We start from the raw sequence: 24,992 nt of genomic DNA on the forward strand, positions 1-24,992 counted from the left end.
GGTTAACAATGCCAGTGCAGATGATTTGATTTCTGTATTGATTTACACATTTTCCTGTCTTACACTCAGGTGAAAAATCAGTTGGATATATATCTGATGGCTTTACAAAAATTATTTACAAAAAGTAATTGCATACAATACAGTGTTTATGCCGAAGTATGCCTTAAAAACTTTAGTGGAAATGTCTATTCAGGTCCCTTGCTCATTTTCTAATTGGGTTTCTTGTTTTCTTAATATTGAGTTGTTTGAGTTCCTTCTGTATTTTGGATATTAACCCCTTGTCAAATGTATGACTTGCAGCTGTTTTTTCCCAATCTGTGCGTTGTTTCTGCATGCTGTTGGTTGCTTCATTGGCTATGCAGAAGCTTTTTAGTTTGATGTAATCCCATTTGTCTATTTTTGCTTTTGTTGCCTGTGCTTTTGGGGTCACATCCAAAAAACCATTGCCCAGAAAGTGTCATGTAGTTTTTCCTTCCTGTGTTTTCTTCCAGTAAGTTTAGAGTTTTTGGTATTACATTTGAATCTTTAATTCATTTTAATTGATTTTTAGGTCTGTATATGGTGTGAGATAAGGGTCCAATTTTATTCTTCTGCAGGTAGAAATTTCGTTTTCCCAACACTATTTATTGAAGAGACTGTCCTTTTCCTATTGCATATTCTGGTACCTTTGTTGAAAATCAATTTGACTGTATAGTAGTAGGTTAATTTCCAGACTCTCTATTCCAGTCCATTGGTCAATGTGTCTTTTTTTTTTTTTTCCAATACCATGTTGTTTTGATTGCTATAGCTTTGTAGAATACTTTGAAATCTGGTGGTGTGATACCTCCAGCTTTGTCCTTTTTGTTCATGATTGACCTTGGTTGTTTGAGGTTTTTGTGGATCCATATGAATTTTTGTTTTGTTTTGTTTTTTGAGACGGAGTCTCACTCTATGGCCCAAACTGGAGTGCAAGTGGTGTCATCAGGGCTCACTGCAACCTCCGCCTCCCAGCTTCAACTTATTCTTGTCCCTCAGCCTCCCAAGTAGCTGCAATTACAGGTGAGTGCCACCATGCCTGGCTGATTTTTGTATTTTTAGCAGAGATGGGGTTTTACCATGTTGGCTAGGTTGGTCTTGAACTCCTGACCTCAGGTGATCCTCCCACATCAGCCTCCAAAAGTGCTGAGATTACAGGTGTAAGCCACCATGCCCAGCCCTATATGAAGTTTTGGATTTTTTTTTATTTCTATGAAAAGTGATGTTGGGATTTGCATAGGGATTGCGTTGAATTTGTATATCACTTTGGGTAGTATAGACATTTTAGTAATATTAGTTCTTCTGAACCATGAACATGAAATATCTTTCATTTATTTGTGTCTTATTCAGTTTATTTCATCAACATCTTATAGTTTTCATTGTATAAGTCTTTTGTCTCCTTGGTTAAATCTGTTGCCAATTTCTTTTTCCTGCTTAATTGCTCTGTCTAGGACTTCCAATTCCATGTTGAGTGGGCATCCTTGTCTTGTTCCAGATCTTGGGGGAAAGGCTTTCAGTTATTCACTGCTGAGTCACTGTTAGCTGTGAGCATCTCTGGATAGCTTTTATTGTTGAGATACCTTTCTTCTATACCTAATTTGGTGATTGTTTTTATGATTAAGGGATGTTGAATTTTGTCAAATTTTTTTCTGCTTCTGATGAGATGATCATATGATTTTTGTCATTTATTCTGTTAATGAGGCGTATCATTTATTGACTTGCATAAGTTGAACCCTCCTTGCCTTCCAGGGATCAAGACATTTCTCAAAAGAATACATATAAATGGCCAACAGATATAATGAAAAATACTCAATATTGCTAATCATTAGGGAAATGCAAATTAAAGCTATAATGAGACATCATCTCACACTGGTCAGAATGGCTTTTATCAAAAATATGAAAGATAAATGTTGTCAAGAATGTGGAGAAAAGGGAACCCTTGTACAATGTTGGTGGGAATGTAGTATAGTCAATATGGAAAACAGTATGGAAGTTCTTCAAAAAACTAAACATAAAATTGCCATATTATTTTGAAATCCCACTTCTGGGTATTTATCAAAAAGGTTTAAAATCAGTTTGTCGAAGAGCTGTCTATACCCCATGTTCATTGCAGCACCATTCACAATAACAAGTTACAAAATCAACTGTTCATCAACAAATGAGTGGATAAAGACAATGTTGCATACTTACAGAAAGGAATACTATGAAGCCTTAAAAAAGAAAGACATTCTCGGCTGGGCATGGTGGCTCACACCTGTAATTCTGGCACTTTGGGAGGCTGAGGTGGATGGATCACTTGAGGTCAGGAGTTTGAGACCAGTCTGGCCAACATGGTGAAACCCCATCTCTACTAAAAATACAAAAATTAGCCAGGCATGGTGGTGGGTGCCTGTAATCCCAGCTACTCAAGAGGCTGAGGCAGGAGACTCGCTTGAACCGGGGAGGTGGAGGTTGCAGTGAGCCGAGCTCGTGCCACTGCACTCCAGCCTGGGTGACAGAGTGAGACTCAGTCTCAAAAAACAAACAAACAAACAAAAACAACAGAAAAGAAAGACATTCTGACATTTGTGACAACATAGATGGAATTAGAGAATATTATGCTAAGTGAATTAAGTCAGGTTCAGGAAGGCAAATACTGCAAGTTCTCACATATATGTGGAATCTAAAACCCATAGAAGCAGAAGGTAGAATGGTGGTTACAGAGGCTGGGGGTTGTGGGGAAGGGGGAGATGGTGATCAAAGGGCATCAGATGATAGTCAGACAGGAGGATTTTAAAAATACTTTTGAGTTCTATTGCATAGCATGGTGAATATAGTTAATAATAGAGTATCGTACCTCTCAAAACTGCCAATAGAGTACATTTCAAATGTTCTCACCACAAAAATGTGAAGTATTTGAGGGACTGGATATGTTAACCAGCTTGATTTAATTATTCCACATTGCATTCAAATTGTAACATCACTTTGTATCCCATAAATTTAATTATAAATTATCAGTTTACAATTTCAAAACTAAAGTAAGAAGGGGATTTATGGGCTCATAGAGCTAAGTCTAGGTCAATAGGATTAAGGTGTGGCTGGATCAGATGTCATCAGTACTCTGCCTTCCTTTCTAGCCTTTTTATTCCTTCTCAAACATTCTTTTTTTTTTTTTATTTTTTATTTGAGACACAATCTTGCTCTGTCACCCAGGCTGGAGTGCAATGGCTTGATCTTGGCTCACTGCAACTTCTGCCTCCCGGGCTCAAGTGATTCTCTTGCCTCACCCCCTTGAGTAGCTGGGATTACAGGTGCCCGCCACCACGCCTGGCTAATTTTCATATTTTTGGTAGAGACGGGGTTTCACCATATTGGCCAGCCTGCTCTCCAACTCCTCAGGTGATCTGCCCTCAGGTGATCTGTCCGCCTTGGCCTCCCAAAGTGCTGGGATTACAGGTATGAGCCATCATGCCTGGCCGGAAAGGGTTTCTTAATGAGAGCTGATGGAATGGGAATTGAACTGGCAGGAAATAAAGTGGCAGATACTCCTTTGGGTGGCTGCATCAGCAAGACTGGAATCAGGGAGTTGAGACGAGGTGGTACAGGCAGGAGGGAGCCAACTCTCACTTCCTCCTTCTGTCCCCATTTGTCTTCTTTTTTACACTGAGCAGATACCTGTCATCCTTTTTGTCATTTAATATTGTATCATAAGCATTTTCCATGTTGCTAATGTATTTTCTTAATAAGCTTTTTATTTTGGAATAATTTTAGATTTACAGAGAATTAATGAAGACAGAACAGAGAGTTCTTATATTCCCCTCCCCCCGTTTGCCTCTCCTGATGTTCTCATCTCACATGACGGTGGTCAATTGTCATAACTAAGAAACCACTCTTGGTACGTTACTGTTTTTATTTTTGAGACAGGGTCTCACTCTGTCACCCAGGCTGGAGTGCAGTGGCACAATTTCAGCTCACTGCAACCTCCACCTCCCAGGCTCAAGCGATCCTCCCACTTCAGCCTCCTGAGTAGCCAGGACTACAGGCAAAAATTAAATGGGCGCGGTAGCATGCGCCTGTAGTCCCAGCTACTTGGGAGGCTGAGAAGAAGAATCGCTTGAACCCAGGAGGCGGAGGTTACAGTGAGCCAAGATCGCGCTACCGCACTCCAGCCTGGCAACAGAGCAAGACTCTTTTTTTTTGTTTGTTTTGTTTTGTTTTTTTTTTTTTTTTTTTTTTTTTTTTTTTTTTTTTGAGACAAAGCTGGAAACAGTAACTGGGGGGAAAGTAACAGGTATGGGAACCACCATGAACAAAACATTAGAGGCAGAAACAAGCTCTCTTTTTAGTTGGCCCCTGGGACAGTTTACTCTTCTCCCCACAGAGTAGCTGACCAACACTTGGAGGAAACTATGGCAAAGAGTTTAAAGCCTGGAGTGGGAAGATTAGGGGTGTGCTGGGGGAGAGACGGGGTGCTGAGAAGGAGCTAAGAGGCATGGCTGGAGAGAGAGATAGAGATAGGTGTGGGAGAGCAAAGTGACTTGGCACCACTGCTTTTTGGCTGGAGTGGCAGTGGGGATAATTATTAAAATAATCCCTACTAATTGTAAAAATTCATGGACGATAGAAGGGAACATCCTCAGCTCCTTTTCACCACTGTTTTTTGTTTGTTTTTTAACCGCTCCTAACAATCTGGTGTATTTCTTCACATGCTTTCTTCCTGTGCATACAAACCACAAGAATACAAGCTTACAGGATACCAGGCGATACCAGCCTCCTAAGCCTCGAACCTCTCTCTGCCACTGGCTGCTTTGTCCCTGTGCTGGTTCTCCTTCTAACCTCCAGGTGGGCGCTCTCTTCTTTCCCCTTCTCTCTCTCTCTTTTTTTTTTTTTTTTGATTGAGACAAAGTCTCACTCTGTCACCAGGCTGGAGTGCAGTGGTGCGACCTCGGCTCACTGCAACCCCCGCCTCCCAGGTTCCAGCGATTCTTGTGCCTCAGCCTCCTAGTAGCTGGGACTACAGGCATGCACCACCACACCTGGCTAATTTTTGTATTTTTAGTAGAGATGGAGTTTCACCACGTTGGCCAGGCTGGTCTCGACGTCCTGACCTCAGGCGATCCATCCGCCTCGGCCTCCCAAAGTGCTGGGATTAGGGGCATGAGCCACGGCGCCCGGCCCCCTTCCTCCTTCTGGAAAGAAGGTGGATCTCAAGGCTCAGTCCTGCTCTTCCCTCCACATCCTTTGCTCTTGCGGGTCTGCTCTTCCATGCAGATGGCTCCCTGACCTCCTCTTCAATATCAGACTTCTCTCCGAAGTTCCAGGTCTGGATTTGCCATTACTTGCTGGACATCTCTGCCTTTATCTCATACCCACCACTGCTCATAAACATTTGTCAACGACCAGAGTCAGTCATTTGTCTCAGTTTCGTTCTTTAAGCTTTCCATTTTTTATCACTGGCATCTGTGTATACCCAAAGTAATGGGCTCAAAACATTGGCCTTATCCTTGAATTTTCTCATTACCATCCAGCTCTAACTGGTTCTTCTGTAATATCTTTCTCCTCCATCCCATCCTTTCACTCTATTTTTACCACTTAGATCATGATAGACTTCCTGCCATGAATCTGTCCCCACTCCAACCCGTCTCCTTACAGCTGCCACATGAACCTTTATAAAATGCTATTTACATGTTAATCCTCTCTTCCTCCTGAACACAGAATTCCTCACCTTCTTGCTTATCTGCCACTGTCCCAATTTCTAATCCTGGTAAATATACCTCCCACCATCCAGCACCAAACTGTCTTCCTAGACTCACCTCCTGCTTTTCCCACACCTGTGTTCCACTCCAGCCCCAATCATTTAGTTATTGGTCTCTTAAAACTCTTTGCATTTGCTGACTCCTGGGTCTTTCCTTGAGCCACTAACTCAATCTGAAATTTTGATCTCCTTTTCTTTGAACTTGTTCAAGCACTTTTTTTCCCAGCTCAAATCCCAGTCAAGCCCTGTCTCTTTCAAGAAGCATTTTTTTTAGCTGGGCATGGTGGCTCATACTTGGAATCCCAGCACTTTGGGAGTCTGAGGTGGGAGGATTGCTTGAGTCCTGGAGTTGAGGCCAGCCTGGACAACATAGTGGGACCCCATCTCCACACACACACACACACACACACACACACACACACACACACACACAGCATTTGTTGACCACCTCCACAGTCCATGGAATTGACCCTTCCAAAACCTGAGGCCAATGCTTATTGATAGATTGGATTGGTATTTACACATTATATATTATCTCTTTGGCCGCCCTGAGTTTCCCCTGTGCAGAGACTCTACCTTTCTCTATTTACCTTCTATTTCTCTATTTATCTTCAGTGCCTGGCACAGGATCTGGACATCATAGATGTTCAATAACTTTTTGAAAACATTATTTATATATTTAGAGACAGGGTCTCTCTCTGTCACCTAGGCTGGAGTGCAGTGGCACAATCATAGTTCACCACAGCCTTGAATTCCTTGGCCCAAGCAATCCTCCAGCCTCAGTCTCCCAGGTAGCTAGGACTACAGGTGCAGGCCACCACACCTGGCTAACTTTTTTTTTTTTTTACTTTTCATAGAGATGGTCTGGCTATGTAGCCCAAGCTGGTCTTGAACTCTTGGCCTCAAGCATTCCTCCTGCTTTGTCCTCCCAAAGTGCTAGGATTACAGGCATGAGCCACCATGCCTAGTCTCAATAGCTTTTATGTGGAATGATTATGCTTATGCATAGGTTGAAGGTTTGAAGGCAAGAAGATAAAGTTTGGGGAATAAACAAGGGAGATGTTATAGGAATGGATGAAGGATAAAACTGTGTTGGGGACAAAGGGTTAGAGGAGAGGCAAAACTGGGTTTGGGGATTAAGATCACAGAAGAGGGATAAGAGTATGAGATTGTGTGAGACTGTCCTACATGTCATTGGCAGTGCTCGGGTTAGAGGGACCATCTGGATGTGGTCATGAGGTTGTTGGGTGAGAACCATATGGGCCTCAGGCTAGAGAAAATCAGGAGTTGGCCTCCTCAGATCTACCAAGGCAGACAACCCAATGAATTACTTACTTAATTTGACTCTTGAGGAGACTCAAAGAAGCTCCTCCTGGAAGGCCTAGCTGCTTGTTTCACAAAGGCCAAAGACAGGGAAGTATTTTGTTTACTTACTGGATTCATTCAGAAAAGTATTTATTGAGCATATACTATGCACCAGGCATTGAGAACATAGAGATTTTGCTTTCCCTCAAGGAGTTCCTAGTCTAGTGGGGGGAAAACAAAGACATAAAAAGTAAATGCAACAGTGTGCTACGATGGAGGAAGAATCCTGTGTGGGATATTATGGTGGCACAAAGCAGGGAGGGATAAGTTCACCTCGAGGAGATAGAAAAGGCTTCTCAGGGAGGCAACTTGAGCTGAATCTTTAAATCTGAGTAGATATCTACCAGGTTGATGGGAATAAAGGACAGTTGGGGAGAGGGTGGGCATTCTGGGCAAACAGAGAGCAAGAGTTGCAGGGAGCTGATGAAATTTCAGGGAAATTCATGAATTTGGGGTCAGGAAGAGATAAGTGATGTGGTTGCACAGAAAACAGGAGACCCACGAGGAGACATGTTTGGTGTGCTGGGGAGAGATAAGAAAGGCCTGCAGCAAGTAGGGGAAGCAGGAATGGAGATGGGCAGGGTGGAAGTCACGCGAAGGAAGTGGAATGGTCAGGACTCCATTGTTTAATTGGTGATGACAGGAAGAGAAAGAGAAGGAGTAGGCTGTGTGAGAGAGAGCAGAAGAGAAGGAAAGATTGGTCATTGTTACTCCCTGGTTCCTGGCTGGGGCAACTAGGTATATGGTGTGTGTGTGTGTGTGTATTTGCTGAGATGTGGGACACATAAGGACTAGAAGAGTCGCTTGGTTTTTGAAAACCAAGTCTGAAGTGCTTTTGGGAATCATGGCCCACTGAATTTTCCACTCCTTTGCATCTGTGAAAGCTCTGATGTCTGAGAAAGGTCAAAGGGATCCTTGGTAGAGAAATATAAGCAAGTACAATCCAACTTAAAATAACTTACTGAACATTCACTATGTGCCAGACACAGTGTGGTCCATGCTAATCTCCGAGGGGGCAGGGACTCTGACTTGTTCGTGTTTGCATTCCAGTGCCTCATACAGAGGCTGACACACAGTGGACATTCAATTAATATTGGTTGAATGGATGACGAGACATGAATGAATATAACGGTTAATGGGTAATGGGAATATAGTAATGAGAATCTCCTGATCCCTCCTTTTGGGAGCAAGCTGTCTGGTTGGGGAGACAAATGTATAGACAACCGGTGTCCAAACAGCATATTAAATACTTGAATAGAGGTTGGATGTAAGGGCAATGGGGACTGAAGAGAAAGGAGGAGTGACTGAGCCCTTGTGTTGGATTTTTAAGGACATGTAAAATTGTTCTAGGCAAAGAGGAAAAGAAATCCCAGGAAGAAGGAATAGAGCATATCAAGGCTTAGAGGGGTGCAAATGTATGGCATGGTTCTCAGAATAACAAAATGTTTAATGCATCTGAATTCCACATGGTGATCATAATGCCTGCCATCTCCTTATAAGGAAATCTGCCCCATCCACAGTGAGAGGTGTACTTGGATGGGACCACTCCCCAGACAAAAGAGCAGGGTCAGTTTCTCACTATGGGTGTGTGTGTGTGTGTGTGTGTGTTAATCTGGAAAATACAGAGAGAATCAGGCAGTTAGTAATAGGAGCAAAGATGGAGAGAAGCCAGAGGGGCCAAGATGGCCATGGGGAACAGAAGTTACAAAGAAGTAGAACCTCATGATAGAGAAGAGACATGCTGAGCAGAGGGAGAAGCCACAGTTGTTTTTTTGGTTGAGAGCAGATGAACTCAGACAGTCAGCCCATTAATCATATCTATGTATATGAAAAATCTATTAGTCATGTTAAAATATTTGCTTCCAACCATCAAATATATTTTAAAGAACTCATTAGGAGAGGGATAGTCTGTTATATTTACCCAGATATTTAACATTTCTGTTGTTCTCGCTTGATTCCCCATGTTCCAGGTTTCCTTCTCACATCACTTCCCTTCTGTCTGAAGAACTTTCTTAAGCAATTCTTTTAGATTACATATGCTGGAAATGGATTATCTTAGTTTTTTCTTTTCATCTGAGAAGGTCATCATTTCACCTTCATTCCTCAAGGGTATTTTTTTCTGGATATAGAATTCTGAGTTGATAGCTCTTTTCTTTTAGCACTTTAAAAATATTATTCTACTTTTTAAAAATATTTTATTTCCATAGGTTATTGGGGAACGTGTGGTGTTTGGCTACATGAATAAGTCCTTTAGTGGTGATTTATGAGACTTTGGTGCACCCATTACCTGAGCAGTAAACACTGCACCCAATTTGTGTTCTTTTATCCCTCGCCCTCTTCCCACCATTTTCCCGAGTCCCCAAATTCTATGGTGTCATTCTTATGCCTTTGCATCCTCATAGCTTAGCTCCCACTTGTGAGTGAGAACATTGGATGTTTGGTTTTCCATTCCTGAGTTACTTCACTTAGAATAATAGTCTCCAGTTGCATCCAGGTTGCTGCCATGAATTCATTGCTTTTTGTGGCTGAGTAGTATTCCATTGTATGTATGTGTATATGTATATCACAGTTTCTTTATCCACTTGTTGATTGATGGGCATTTTGGTTGGTTCCACAGTTTTGCAATTGCGAATCGTGCTGCCATAACATGCATGTGCAAGTACCTTTTTTGTACAATGACTTCTTTTCCTCTGGGTAGATGCCCAGTAGTGGGATTGCTGGATTGAATGGTAGTTCTACTTTTAGTTCTTTATGAATCTCCACACTGTTTTCCATAGTGGTTGTAGTAGTTTACATTCCCACCAGCAGTGTAGAAGTGTTCCCTGTTCACCACGTCCATGCCAACATCTATTATTTTTTGATTTTTTTTGATTATGGCCATTCTTGCAGGAGTAAGGTGGTATGACATTGTGGTTTTGATTTGTGTTTTCCTGATTAGTGATGTTGAGCGTTTTTCATATGTTGGTCATTTTGTATATCTTGAGAATTGTCTATCCATGTCCTCAGCCCACTTTTTGATGGGATTGTTTTTTTCTTGCTAATTTGTTTGAGTTTGTTGTAGATTCTGGATATTGGTCCTTTGTCAGATGTATCTTCTGGCCTCCATTGTTTTTGATGAGAACCCTGCAGTCATTTGAATTCTTATTTCTCTATAGGAAATACATTGCTTTTCTCTGCTTGCTTTCAAGATTTTTTTCTTTGGCTTTAGTTTTCACTAGTTTGATTGGGATTATCTGGATGAGGATTTGTTTTATCCTGTTGGTGATTTGTTGAGATTTTTGAAGCTGTAAGTTATGTCTTTTAGGAAATTTGGAAAACTGGAAGGCATTATTTATGTTTTTCTGCACCACACACTCTTCTCTTTCTTTGCCTCTGATGACATGAATGTTAGACCTTTTGGTATTGTCCTTCATGTCCTTGAGACTCTATTAAACAATTTTTTCTTGATGGCATTCAAATTGCGTAGTTTCTATTCAGCTATCTTCAGATTCACTGACTCTTTCCTTTGCTGTCTCCATTCTGCTGCAAGCTCATTCAGTGAGTTAAAACTTTTTTATTTTTTAAATTTATTTTATTATTTATTTATTTATTAATGGGATACAAGTGGTTTTTGGTGACGTGGATGAGTTATATAGCAGTGAAGTCTGAGATTTTGGTGCACCCGTCACCTGAATAGTGTACATTGTACCTAATGCATAGATTTTGTTCCCTTGGTCCCCTTCCCACCCTCCCCCTTCTGAATCTCTGAAGTCCATTATGTTACTCTGTATGCCTTTGCATATTCCTAGCTTAGCTCTCACTTATAAGTGAGAACACACAGTGTTTGGTTTTCCATTCCATTATCTCCTAGGGGGTTGGAATGGTCGAGGTTTCTTAAAGCTTATCTCCTTCTCCCATCTCATGTACTTTTTATTTATTTACTTTCCCCCAGTATTTTATTTAGTGGTTTGATGGTTCAGGTTTCAGGCCAGTAGGGGAAATGTCCCTGAGTAGGGATCGGTTGTGGCTAAAGCAAGTGGGTAAATGAAGTCCCAGCTTGACAGAGGTGGCTGGAGGAGCCCTCAGTGAGTCACAGTGAGGTCTTATCAGGGAGAAGGGTTGGAGCCACCTTAGATCCCCTGCAAGGTCAGCAGGGACGCTTTCCACCTCTTAGATATGCTCCTGTCCCAGTGCTCTGGCTACTCAGATCAGACAGAAACCTCTTTTCATCTGTAGGATGTTGGTGTTCCAAATAGAGAGGAATTGTGACTGTTTTCTTGTGCAAGTCTGAACCTGGAGGGTGCTCCTCTTGTGGGGATGCGGTCACCTTGATGTGTTCCAGAATGGCCGTCTATAGTTGCACCCAGGTCGCGCTCCTGTGGGAGAAGTCCCAGCTGTGCATATGGTGGTGAACAAGGGGGGAAAGACTGCCTCTTCTCCAAGATCCTTCCCGTGCACCAAAGCTGTCTGGCTGTTGCGATAGAGCTGAAGACTTTCCCTGCTGAGCCCAGCACTTCAACTGTGCCTCTCTGCTCAAGGAAGCTTTCCACCAGCGGCAGGATCTGATGCTCAAGGCCTGCCATCCAGATTCTTTTGTCCCACAGGGTGTTCCCTTGATGAGGTGTACTCCCTTTCCCTATGAGTGGGAGTCCCTGTGAGCCACTCTACTGTGAATGTTGTTGCTCCTCTGGGTCTAGCTGCGCAGTGACGTTGCCACCCTCCAGGCCTGTGTTGGGGAGTGCCTGCAAGGGATCTGGTGACGTGACCCATCTTCAAGTTTCCCAGAAGTGGGTAGCAACACCAGCTCTACTAGGGGTAGCAGGGGAGTGACGGAGACTCTGAAATTCCTTGGTTATTGGTAGCCGTAGTGTGTTGGCTTTCTTGAATGCTATAGTAGTAATGAGCTGGTCATGTGGACTCAGGACCTCCTGGGTAGCCGGAGTGATGCAGGCAGTGGTGATAGCTGAGATCATAGAGCCTCCTTCTTCCCGGGTGCAATGTTATTCTACCAGGAGATGCTGTAATGGACTGTGCTGGTTGGCCTCCAGCTGGGAGGTGGTGCTTGCAAATGAACACCAGCTGTGATGTGTGTATGTGGGGAGGAGGTGGTGGTGGGGGCGTAGAGGGAGGAATACTCTGGTTTCACAGGCAATAGTCAGGGCCACATAGCTCTCAAGAGATTCTGTCCTTTGTGTTAAGCTACCAGGGCAGGTGGCGGGTCAAAGTCAGATGGGGGCTGGGTGGGTCAGGTTTGTGCTCTGATTCTCCGTGTGCAGCGGCTCCTGTGAATGTTGGGGGATGGAGTGGGTCTCAGGCTACTGGGTTGATGTTCTTCTGCCTCCGCTGCGTAGAAGAGTTTGCGCAGAGTGGGGAGTAGCAGGCAGCGGTGAGCCCCACAGTTCCCATGCACTTAGTGAGGCAGATCTACCACCACAGCTTCCACTGGCAGCGGCGAGCTGAATTCCAGCCAGTCTGTAATCGGAACTTGCCACAGTTATAAGCTTTCCCCGCGGGAGATCGCAACTGTGGGTCTCACGCCACACCCTTCCCTGTCCTGCAAAGCCGGCACCTGAGGCTCCTGCACCCGCAGCTTCTGCACTCACGGCCCAATGCACTCGCAGCCCACTTTTCACTCTCCCCCGCCTGGCCCTGGCCAAGGGAGTTGGTCCCCACCCAAGGTTATATATATATCGTGAAACCCCGTTGGGAGCGTCTTTCAACCTGCGACCGCCCTCTAACCTTTTTGCCTGTCCTCCGCGGGGTCCCCTGTGAGGAACAGTAAGGAACGGCCGCCCTCCTGTGTTGGGATTTGGTAGTGCACGGAAGTGTCTTCTGCCACTGTTCCTATTTTTATATTCCACCACCCTCCCCGAGTGGGTTCCTTTGCTGGGTGGGGTTAGGGCCTTCCCCCGTGTCCTGTGCTTTCAGGGTCCCTGGTGGGGGTGTGTATCCCAGAGGCAAAACTCTTCCCCTCTCACACTCTGGGACTCACGGTCCTTCACCCGACTCAGTGTAGACCGCAGCCTCCTGCGTCCTTCAAAGGGTCCCTGGGTTTTCCTGTTCAATGACTGCATCGCTTCTTGAAAAAAATTAACATGGGAAGAGACATAGATGACTATGAAGAGAAGTTATAAAATACTCCAAGTCGGGGCAAACACTGTTGAAAAGGTAGAAAATCTCAGGAACTAAATAGAAAAATATAAAGAAGAACCAAATGAACTGCATCGCTGTGTGAATCTCTCTACACTATTTTGTCCTTCCACGTGGGAGAGGCATGCTAGCAATGCCTCTAATCCGCCATCTTGACAAAAAGAGTTTAAAAAACTTTATTGCATTTTTCAGTTCTAAAATGTTCATTTGGTTCTTCTTGATATTTTTCTATTTAGTTCCTGAGGTTTTCTACCTTTTCAACAGTGTTTGCCCCGACTTGGAGTATTTTACAACTTCCCTTCATAGTCATCTATGTCTCTTCCCATGTGAACTGAGATTTTCCTGTCTTCTTATGAGGAGTAATTTTGGATTGTATCCTAATATTTTGAATGTTATGAGACAATCTTGTTTGTGTCCTGTGGAGAATGCTGGTATTTTTCTCAAGCATTGACCTGGTTGAGTTCAGCCCATGAGTTCGAATCAGTCTTCTGCAGTGGTTTCAATTCTAGTTCTGTTTTCCAGGCCTTTGCAATGCTATTTGGATTTAGCCCGTGCATGTGCCACCCAGTTAGGAACCTGGATGGGACCCTACCTCTGAATTCAGCTCTCAGTCTTTAGTAGTTTGGTGTGTGATCTGATGTCTGTTTGTGCAGTTTAGGAATGAGCCCCTGAGCTTATCAACAGTTTTGGGGTTTCCTTCCTGAGCTCCTCTCTCCCTGTGATCTCCTCAGTGCTTTTCAGTTTCCTGGCATTTTCCTTTTTGGTCCTTCAGCCAGAAATTTAGGGCTGAATTTACCCTACCTTGCTGTACACTTCTTGCATCTGTGCCCTCATCCAGGGTCAAGTGCTAGGAGGAAAGAGAGAGGAAAAAAGCCACGGGAGTTTTCCCCACGCTCTTGGGACCACACTTCTTCTGATTGGAGAGGAAGATTCCCCTTTTTCAGATTGCAGCTGCTTATCAGCCCCCGCTGCTGTTGTCATTTCCAGGAGACCCCTTTATCACTCCCTAAGCCAGAACTGAGGGCTTTCCCTAAAGCTTTATCTGTCCATGCTGACTTGCACCTCTAGGTTTTAGGCTGCCTTGAAGTCAGTCTGGGAGTTACTGCAGGGAAGATATAGTAAGCTGACTACTAGTTTTCTTTCTGCTCTTTTACTCCAACCCACCTAATACTGCTGCTTCACGCATTCTGCCCAGGCCTTCATTGTTGCATTTAGTGGCAGAGAGGAACCAGCACATCTGCCTGTAAAAAAAAATACTACAAATTGTAAAGCATGCTTATTTTAACCTGACACTGTTGCTTTTGATTTCTTTACATATTACCACGTTCTTGGCATCTCAGATAACTTTTATAGTATTATTTTTCCTTTTCTTTCTGAGCACATTACCAAAAGTTTTTGTGAAGCAGGTCTTTAGAAGTAAATTTTCTCATTAAAAAATGATTGAAACCATTTTTTTAGAGTTCTGCTGAGTTCACATTTCTTGGTTGACCAATAAGTTTTTTCAATATACCAAAAACCTGATTCTGTTATTTTCTGGCTCCCATTGTCATTGAGACTTTTCTTGTGCTAATTCTGGTTCCTTTGTAGGTGATCTTTCCTTCCTTTTTGCCTATATTCCAGGTTATCTTTTTACCTATGGTGTTCTGAAGTTTCACTCTGATGTGTCTAGTTATGGATTTATGTTCACTTTTTCTGCTTGGGATATACCAGTCTGTGGGATTTGATGTGAAGCCTGCAGAATTGTGTACCAGTTAACCCTCTTTTCTTTATAAATTATCCAGCCTCAAGTACTTCTCTGTAGCAATGCAAAGTGGCCTAATCCACCTTCTTTGTGTCTTTTTACAGTTTTTGACTTGAAGTTTATTTTATCTAAGTGTAACTTCTCTCACTGCTTCTTGGTTTCCACTTGCATAGAAGATCTTTTTCTATTCCTTTAGTTTCAGCCTATGTGCATCTTTATGAAGTGAGTTTCTTGTAGGCAAAATATAGTTGGATCTTGTTTTTTTTTTTTTTAAATCCATTCAGCCACTCTGTCTTTAATTTGGAGAATTTAGTCAATTTACTTTAATGTTATTATTGATGGGTAAGAACTTACTATTGACATTACATTAGTTGTTTTCCGTCATTTTGCAACTCCTCTCTCCCTTACTTTCTTTTTTGCTGTCTACCTTTGTGCTTAAGTGATTTTCTCTGGTATTATGTTTTAATTTCCTTGCTTTTTATTTTTAATGTATCTATTATAAGTGTTTGCTTTGTGACTATTGTGAGGCTTACAGAAAACATCTTATAACACATTATTTTAAACTTAACCAGTTGTCATTTAAGATGAAAATTAACTTTAATCACAAAGAAAAGGAGAAAAACTGAAGAAAACTTTACACTTTAACTCCATCTCCCTATATTTTGACTTTTCATTGTCTCAGGCATTATAAAAAATGTGAGTTATCTCTTAATTTTCAAACTAGAGACATGAATAGCTTACACATCACTATTGCAGTATTAGAGTATTTGTCTATTTGTCTATGTACTTACTTTTACCAGTGAGTTTTATACATTTAGATGTTTTCTTGGTACATATTAGGATCCTTTTCTTTCAGAGTGAAGAGCTCCCTCTAGCGTTTCTTATAGGATAGAGCTGCTGCTGATCAACCTTGTCAGTTTCATTTGTCTGGGAAAGTATCTCCTTCATGTTTCATGGATAGTTTATTGCATATAGTATTCATGACTGAAAGTTTTTTTCCAGCCAGTTGTGGTGGCTCATACCTGTAATCCCAGCACTTTGGAAGGCCAAGGCAGGAGGAAAACTTAAGCTCAGGAGTTCAAGACCAGCTTGGGCAACACTGGGAGACCTTGTCTCTACAAGAATTTGAAAATTAACCAGGCTTGGTAGCTCATACCTGTAGTCCCAACTACTCGGGAGGCTGAAGTGGGAGGAGCACTTGGGCTTCAGGAAAACCGAGGCTGCAGTGAGCCATGATTGTGCCACTGCACTCCAGCCTGGGAGACAAAGTGAGACTCTGTCTCAAACAACAAAAAAAGTTTTTTTCTTTGCATTTTGAATATGTTTCCCACTCCCTCTTGGCCTGTATGGCTCCTGCTGAAAAGTCTGTTGCCAGACAAATCAGAGCTCCTTTACATGTTATTGTCTTCTTTTCTCTTGCTGCTTTTAGGATCCTTTCTTTGTTCTTTTTTTTTTTTTTGAGACAGTCTCGATCTCAGCTCACTGCAATCTCCACCTCCTGGGTTCAAGCAATTTTTCTGCCTCAGCCTCCTGAGTAGCTGAGATTACAGGCATGTGCCACCATGCCCAGCTAACTTTTTTTTGTATTTTTAGTAAAGATGGGGTTTCACCATATTGGTCAGGTTGGTCCTGAACTCCTGACCTCATGATCCGCCCGCCTTGGCCTCCCAGAGTGCTGGGATTACAGGCGTGAGCCACCGCTCCCAGCCCTTTCTTTGTTCTTGACCCTTGAGAGTGCGATTACTACATGATTTGGGGAGGTCTTGTTTGGATCTGAATCTATCTGGTGATATTTGACATTCCTGTACCTGTATATTTATATCTTTCTCTAGGTTTAGAAAGTTTTCTGCTATTATTTCTTGGAATAACTTTCTACACCTTGCTATTTATCAACTCCCTCTCAAAGTCCAATGACTCTTACATTTGCTCTTTGGAGGCTTTTCCCTAGATCTAGTAGGTGTTTTTAATTTCTTTTCATTGTTTTTTTCTTTTCTGTGTGCATTCAAACAAAGAGTCTGAGCCTTAACATGCAAATTGCTGCTCCAAGATGGCCTACTAGATGCAGCCAGTAGAAACATCTCCCAATGAGGGACCAAGACATCAGGAAGACTGGTGCACTCCTAGCAGATCTTCAGAGGGAAGGCATTGAGAGCAGACAGAGGGAAGGCACAGAGGCTGGGCTGAAGGGGAGGAAGCTGGGAACCCTGAACAGGGATACTGCACACCAGGACTCATTCTGGCTCCCACTGATTCCTTTGGAAGGGGTGAGTCTAACAGGCAAGGAGCAGCCCACCCTCACCATGGGCCTCCAGAATCCCAACAAGAGGAGAGCTCTTGACCACCAGAGTTACTTGAGTTGGCAGGAAGAGATGTCTAGAGAAGGGGTAGGGGCAGTAATCCTGCTGGTGCAGAGCCCAGAGAGTTTGGTGCAACAGTGTCTGTACTGGAGTACAGCCAGGGACACTCATGTCCCTAGGCTTGACTTGCTCCCATAGGACACTTTAACCCTAGGGGCACAGTCAGACCTGAACTCTGAAGGGTGGTCTTGCCCATGAGACAGGACCAGTTTGACCTCAGCATCCCTTGGTCTGCTGGCATCTCACAGAGCCCCAGCCTGGCTGCACCTGCCTGCAGTGCAGCTCCCAGATACTTCCTTGGGGGCCCACATCATAGCTCCTGTGCTGGTGGACTATGCCTGACCAATATATGGATCCAGCAGAGCAGCCTTCACAGATATGCACCAGGCTTCCCTTGCCCTCCCTTAACTATAGCCTCCCCCATGCAGCTTTCTCTGTACACACTCACCTGTGGCCACCCATATTGCTTTGCCACTGCATGTGTTTACAGGCAAACTTTGCCTTCCCTTTCCCCACCAGTGCACATGTGTGCACACCTTGCCATGCCACTGCTGCTGGCATGAATACACTCCATTCTGCTGCCCCTCACCATACCTGTCAGTGTTGGTGGGCATGGAACACACCAGCTCTGTTACCAACAGTGCCCTGGCCCTGTGCCAAAACTGCAACTGGCACAAAACTAGGCGAGAACAGCGAATCCCACCCCTTCCCTGAGCAGCCACCACCACCCATGTGAGCACACACAGAGCTGCACACACAGTCCTGCTCCCAATGCCACCCTGTCTCCATGCTAACACCACCACCACAGACATATGCACGGTCACTGGCGACCCTTGTGCCGCCCAAGCCATGCTACCTCTTTTGCTGCTGTGAATACCGGCGTGGAGGCTGGTACCTCAGCACCCACTAGCATCCTGCCGCAGCCAAGGAGCATTCACCTTACCATGGTGTCACTGTTGTTGCTGCTGGTATGTGCAAATGAAAACTAATCCAGTGGCCACCACCCTGTGAGTAACTGGAACTCTAGTAGGAACGTAAACACAGACACTTTGGGAAACAGTTTGGCAGTTTCTACAAAAGTTAGGCATACATATACCATGTGAACCAGTCATCCCCAAGCAAAATATTTCCCTTATAGATATTTACCCAACAGAAATAAAATCATATGCCCGTACAAAGACTTGTTCACAAATGTCCATAGCAGCTGTATTATAATTTATATATGTCAATATTTTAACTATTACAAGATTCAAAAACTGGAAATAACTCAAATGTCCATCAGCAAGTGGCAGATTTTTCTTAAGTTGCAGTATATACACATAGTGGAACACTACTCAACAGAAAAGAATAGCGAACTGTGGACACAGGCCACAACAAAGATAAATCTCAAAATAATTTTGCTGAGTGAAAAAAGCCAAATAAACCCTGCATATTTTATAATTCAATTTATATAAAATTTGAGGAAATGCAAACTAATTTATAGTGACAAAAAGTAGATCAGTGGTTGCCTGGGGTCATGGGTGTAGAATGCAGGGAGGAAGGAACTATAGGAAGGGGTCATAAAAGGGCACAGGGACACATATCGTGGTAGGTAGAAAATGTCCATGTCCTAATCCCCAGCATTTGTGAATGTTTTCTTACATGGTAAAGAGACTTTGCACATGTGATGAACAATCTTGAGGTCAGGTGCCGTGGCTCATGCCTGTAATCCCAGCACTTTGGGAGGCCCAGGCGGGTGGATTGCCTGAGCTCAGGAGTTCAAGACCAGCCTGGGCAACACAGTGAAACCCCGTCTCTACTAAAATACAAAAAATTAGCCAGGTGTGATGGCAGACACCTGTAATCCCAGCTACTCTGGGGGCTGGGGCAGGAGAATCGCTTGAACCCAGGAGGTGGAGGTTGCAGTGAGCCGAGATCATGCCACTACACTTCAGCCTGGGCAACAGAATGAGACTCTATCTCAAAAAAAACAAAACAAAAACAAACAAACAAAACAACAATCTTGACATGGGGAGATGAGCCTACATTATCCAGGTGAATCCAATAAAATCATAAGTATCATTTTAAGGAAAAGAAGGAAGCAGGAGAGTCAGAAAAGGAGATGTGAAGACAGAAGAAGCCAGAGAGATGTGGCCATGCGCCAAGAAATGCAGGTGGTCTCTAGAAGGGAGAAAAGGCAAGGAACAAATTCTCCCCTAGAGACTCCAGCAGCAACAAAGGTCTCCTGACACCTTGATTTTAGCCCCATGAGACCCATTTCAAACTTCTCATCTGGGACAGTAAGCCACGATTGCACCACTGCACTCCAGCCTGGGCGACAGAGCAAGACCCTGTATCAAAAAAAAAAAAATCAGAGTAAATTAAAACTTGTTCTGACAAACAATAATTAAGAAACTTCATTACCAACAAAGTTGTACTACAACTAATGCTAAAGTAAGTTCCTCAGGAAGAAACATTATGATACCAGGCAAAAACTTAGATCTCCACAAAGAAATAAAAATCTTTAGAAATGGTTGAAACTAAATGTAAAAGACCTTTTAAGAAATACATTATTGTTAGTTTATTATTTCATAAATGTTTGCTCTGTCCCTACTCTACAAAGTTATAGCCCTGACCATATAGTCAACAGTTGTTTTATATTATTAAGGCTCTATTAATTATGTGTCAGCAAATTAAATTCCAACTAGCTAGTGGTTCTTGTTTCTCTCTACCTGCATCCATTCAGAGACATGTGAGAAAGAACACAAAAATCACCTACATAAAAAGATATCTCCACCGGGCGCGGTGGCTCATGCCTGTAATCCCAGCACTTTGGGAGGCCGACACGGCGGATCACAAGGTCAGGAGATCAAGGCCATCCTGGGCAACATGGTAAAACCCTGTCTCTACTAAAAATACAAAAATTAGCTGAGTGTGGTGGCTCATGCCTGTAAATCCCAGCTACTCAGGAGGCTGAGGCACGAGAATCACTTGAACCCAGGAGGCGGAGGTTGCAGTGAGCCTAGATAGTGCCACTGAACTTTAGCCTGGTGACAGAGTGAGACTCTGTCTCAAAAAAAAAAAAAAAAAAAAAACTCCCAGAAATATATTGCTAGGGAGCAAATAAAACATGTATCCAAACACTTCTGTATGAGTTTAAAATACTTATGATAAGAAAAGGGCAAACATGTCTCCTAGAGCTGGGATACACTCATCTCCTCCCTTAGACAATAGATCTCCAGGTTTGCCAGCCTGGATTCCAGGACTTAACATCAGCAGCTTCACAGGTTCTTAGGACCTTGGCCTCACACCAAGAATTACACAATCAGCTTCCCTAGACCTGAGGCCTTTAGACTTGGATTAAGCCATACTACAGCATCCCAGAGTCTCCAGTTCACCAGTGGCCTGTTGTGGGACTTCTTAGCCTCCATAATCACATGAGCCAATTCCCATAATAACCCCCCTCATATATGTATGTGTGTGTGTGTGTGTATGTATCTATATATCTATATATATGTGTGTGTGTAATCTATATGTGTACCTATCCTATTGGGTCTCTCTCTGGAGAACTCTAATACACAACCATTGCCTGTTTAATGATGACAATTCAAGTAGTGGAAGTACACATACATTTAAGAATAAATTTTTAAAATATATCAATAAAAATTTGGTGATGAGAGGGAGGAAATATCTACAAGCCAATTTTATCATTGCTCATACTAACAAATAGATATTTTAAATGAGATTAAGGTCTTTATATCAAAGAAAAACTATAAAGATTATTGTTAGATCAAAATTATTAACCTTCTTGAATAGTCTAACTGCAATAAGAAGCCACGGAGTAAAACATAATTATATATATAAATAAATCACATGAAAAACTAATATAGCATATCAATTGATGTAAATGATGTACATGAACATAGCATGTATTACAAGAAAAATATTTTCATATTAGATTACAAAGAAAAACCCAACTCTCTACACAAAAGGTACATTTAAAATAAACTGATTCTGGAAGTTGAAAATAAAAGGATGGGCAAGTGTGTAACAGACAAAAACAAAAAAAGCATCATTCATAATCTTAAAATTAGATATTATAGGCTGGGCACCGTGGCTCACAGCTGTAATCCCAGCACTTTGGGAGGCCAAAGCAGGCAGATCACGAGGTCAAGAGATCGAGACCATCCTGGTCAACATGGTGAAAACCTGTCTGTACTAAAAATACAAAAATTAGCTGGGTGTGGCTGTGTCTGCCTGTAGTCCCAGCTACTCGGGAGGCTGAGGCAGGAGAATCGCTTGAACCTGGGAGGCGGAGGTTGTAGTGAGCCGAGATCATGCCATTGCACTCCAGCCTGGTGACAGAGCGAGACTCCATCTCAAAAAAAAAAAAAAAAAAAAAAAATTAGACATTATAGAATTCAGAGCAGAAAGCAAGACTACTTTTTTGTTTGTTTGTTTTTGGGGACAGAATCTCACTCTGTCGCCCAGGCTGGAGTACAGTGGCGTGATCTCAGCTCGCTGCAATCTCCGCCTCTCGGGTTCAAGCGATTCTCCTGCCTCAGCCTCCCAAGTAACTGGGACTATAGGCACGTGCCACCATGCCCAGCTAATTTTTGTATTTTTAGTAGAGATAGGGTTTCACCATGTTGGCCAGGATGATCTCGATCTCTTGACCTCGTGATCTGCCCGCCTCGGCCTCCCAAAGTGCTGGGATCACAGGCATGAGCCACTACACCCAGCCTTTTGAAGACTAGAGGGAATAATTCACAATAAAAATATAACAATAATCAATATCAATATAAAATAACAATAGCAATTTTTATGGTAGAGAAAATGTAAGAGATTTACAAACAAACACTGACTTTGATTATGCCAACTGTTTCCTGCCAGGGATTCTGATTGCTATGTGGGTGTCCCATAAAAACATCATACATGTCATCTTTTATGTTCTCTCTTATTTTGCTACCCAAACGTTCTTAAGTATGGTGGCCACATGTTAAATATGCAGAGCCACAAGATGAAGGGAGCCTGAGTCCCTAACTTATTGAAGGAGAACTACGCACCAATTAGGAACCACTGTTTTAAATTTGTCAGGAGTGAGAAAAAAGAACATCTATTATCTTTGAACCATTATTCATTTGGGCTGCTTTGTTATAGCAGCTGTTACCTTAACAATGTACCTTCTAATCAATTAGTGAGAAACCCAGTCATTCTCCTGTGGGACCTTCCCAAAAGCCTAGAGACGGAGTTTCCAGCCTATTTGTTTAAATATTAAGGGTAGCTTGTGAGTGAAAATCAGGATGACTTTGGGAACCAGGGACTCCCTGGAATGGGTACCTGCATGGCAGACAGCCACTGAGGAAAGTGGACAACCAGGAGACTATGATGTCACAGAAAGTAAGAGATAAAAGTATTTAAGCAAAGTGAAAGTGGCTAACTGTGTCAAATGCTACCAAGAATCCACATAGACTGCTGTTGACTGTGATAACTATGATCTATATCTGACCAGCAGACTTCTACCCATTCTGGTAAAGTATCCAAATAACAAGGTGGTGGGGGAAAATAGGCATCCCAGTGACCCACAGTTAGTCAAGGATAGCCTCTTTGGCCACATATAAGAGACACAGATGAAGATCTGGAGATGTGATGAGAGGCCTTGGAGATTTCTCTAAGATTTATATAATACAGGACCCTTTTGCTAGGTTTGGAGATTTCTCTAGTATTCAGATATCTTAAAACTTCATGCAATATGGAATCAGGCAATTCTCTGGAGCAGTAACCAAAGCTAGAGATACAACCAACGAATTGAGCCATACGGGCCATCAGACTTACCCAAAATGGGAGCAGCTGCTCCAGATACCTTTAAAGTTGATGTGGGCCAGGCGCGGTGGCTCACGCTTTTAATCCCAGCACTTTGGGAGGCCGAGGCGGGCGGATCACGAGGTCAGGAGATCGAGACCACGGTGAAACCCCGTCTCTACTAAAAAATACCAAAAATTAGCCGGGCGTGGTGGTGGGCGCCTGTAGTCCTAGCTACTTGGAGAGGCTGAGGCAGGAGAATGGCGTGAACCCGGGAGGCGGAGCTTGCAGTGAGCCGAGATTGCGCCACTGCACTCCAGCCTGGGTGACAGAGCGAGACTCCGTCTCAAAAAAAAAAAAAAAAAAAAAAAAAAAAAAAAAAAAAAAAGTTGATGTGATGATATTAACCTGATAAAATAGAATCATCAAATAGAATCCTTTCCATATATTTACTGACATTTGGATGTCCCCATGAGAAATGTACAAGTCTTTAGTACATTTTTTTTCTTTTTTGAGATGGAGTCTCGCTCTGTCACCAGGCTGGAGTATAGTGGCGCGATCTCAGCTCACTGCAACCTCTGCCTCCTGGGTTCAAGTGATTTTCCTGCCTCGGCCTCCCGAGCAGCTGGGATTATAGGCACGCATCACCATGCCCAGCTATTTTTTTTTTTTTTTTGGTAGGGACAGGGTTTTACCATGTTGGCCAGGATGATCTCGATCTCCTGACCTCATGATCTGCCTGCCTTGGCCTCCCAAAGTGCTGGGATTATAGGCATGAGCCACCGTGCCCAGCCTTTTGTCCATTTTTTATTGAGCTGCCTATTTCTTCTTATTGATTTGTAGAAAGTCTTTATTCTAGTCTGGCAGGTATTTTCTTTCAACACTTCCAAGATTATTCATTGTCTCTGGCAGCTAATGTTTCATTTGAGAAAATGCTATCTGTATTATTGATGCCTATGTGAAAGTAATGAGGTTTTTCTCCACATTTAAGATTTCTCTTTAATCTGTGGCTGATGATGTGTTTCAAGGATTCTCGACCATCCCTGTATCTCTCTCTCTCTCTTTCTCACCCACTTTGGGTTGGGACCTCAAAGAGCTGCACCCTAGCAGTAAGGGTGGGATGGAAATTCAGGCCTTAAAGGGATTAAAACTTAGCATCAAATAATCTTAGCTCCTGATTGGATTAAGTTGATCTGTGACTGCTAGACCCTCAGTCTAGCTCTCTGCACATCAAATATTTTCTAAAGGAAGGTAAGTCTAGTTAGAAAGTTAGACCAACAGACTTAAGCTAGGCTTTAGAGAACTGATAGGTGCGAAGTACTTTTAATCCATTGCCTGAATACCATGGCATTTCATCTTTTAGTTATAATAGTTAACTCTTCTCTTTTTTTATTATTATTGTACTTTAAGTTTTAGGATACATGTGCATAACATGCAGGTTTGTTACATATGTATACATGTGCCATGTTGGTGTGCTGCACCCATTAACTCGTCATTTAGCATTAGGTATATCTCCTAATGCTGTCCCTCCCCCCTCCCCACAACAGTCCCCATTGTGTGATGTTCCCCTTCCTGTGTCCCTGTGTTCTCATTGTTCAATTCCCACCTATGAGTGAGAACATGTGGTGTTTGGTTTTTTGTCCTTGAGATAGTTTGCTGAGAATGGTGGTTTCCAGCTTCATCCATGTCCCTACAAAGGACATGAACTCATCATTTTTTATGGCTGCATAGTATTCCATGGTGTATATGTGCCACATTTTCTTAATCCAGTCTATCATTGTTGGACATTTGGGTTGGTTCCAAGTCTTTGCTATTGTGAATAGCGCCGCAATAAACTTATGTGTGCATGTGTCTTTATAGCAGCATGATT

At 42.9% G+C, this 24,992-nt stretch overlaps 2 long non-coding RNA genes across 4 annotated transcripts in view; one reads left to right on the forward strand and one right to left on the reverse strand.

Moving 5' to 3' along the window:
• Positions 1–24,992, forward strand: part of LOC129470770 (uncharacterized) — a 46,724-nt gene that overhangs the window by 10,517 nt on the left and 11,215 nt on the right. The window lies entirely within an intron of this gene.
• On the reverse strand, positions 18,772–23,501 carry LOC134735273 (uncharacterized). The gene is made up of 2 exons (XR_010118272.1): positions 23,156–23,501; positions 18,772–19,671 (listed from the first exon to the last, which is right to left on the reverse strand). It is a non-coding gene; the product is annotated as an uncharacterized lncRNA (long non-coding RNA).

The sequence above is a fragment of the Symphalangus syndactylus genome, chromosome 20 (genome assembly GCF_028878055.3).
Source record: "Symphalangus syndactylus isolate Jambi chromosome 20, NHGRI_mSymSyn1-v2.1_pri, whole genome shotgun sequence".
NCBI classification, from domain to species: Eukaryota; Metazoa; Chordata; class Mammalia; order Primates; family Hylobatidae; genus Symphalangus; species Symphalangus syndactylus.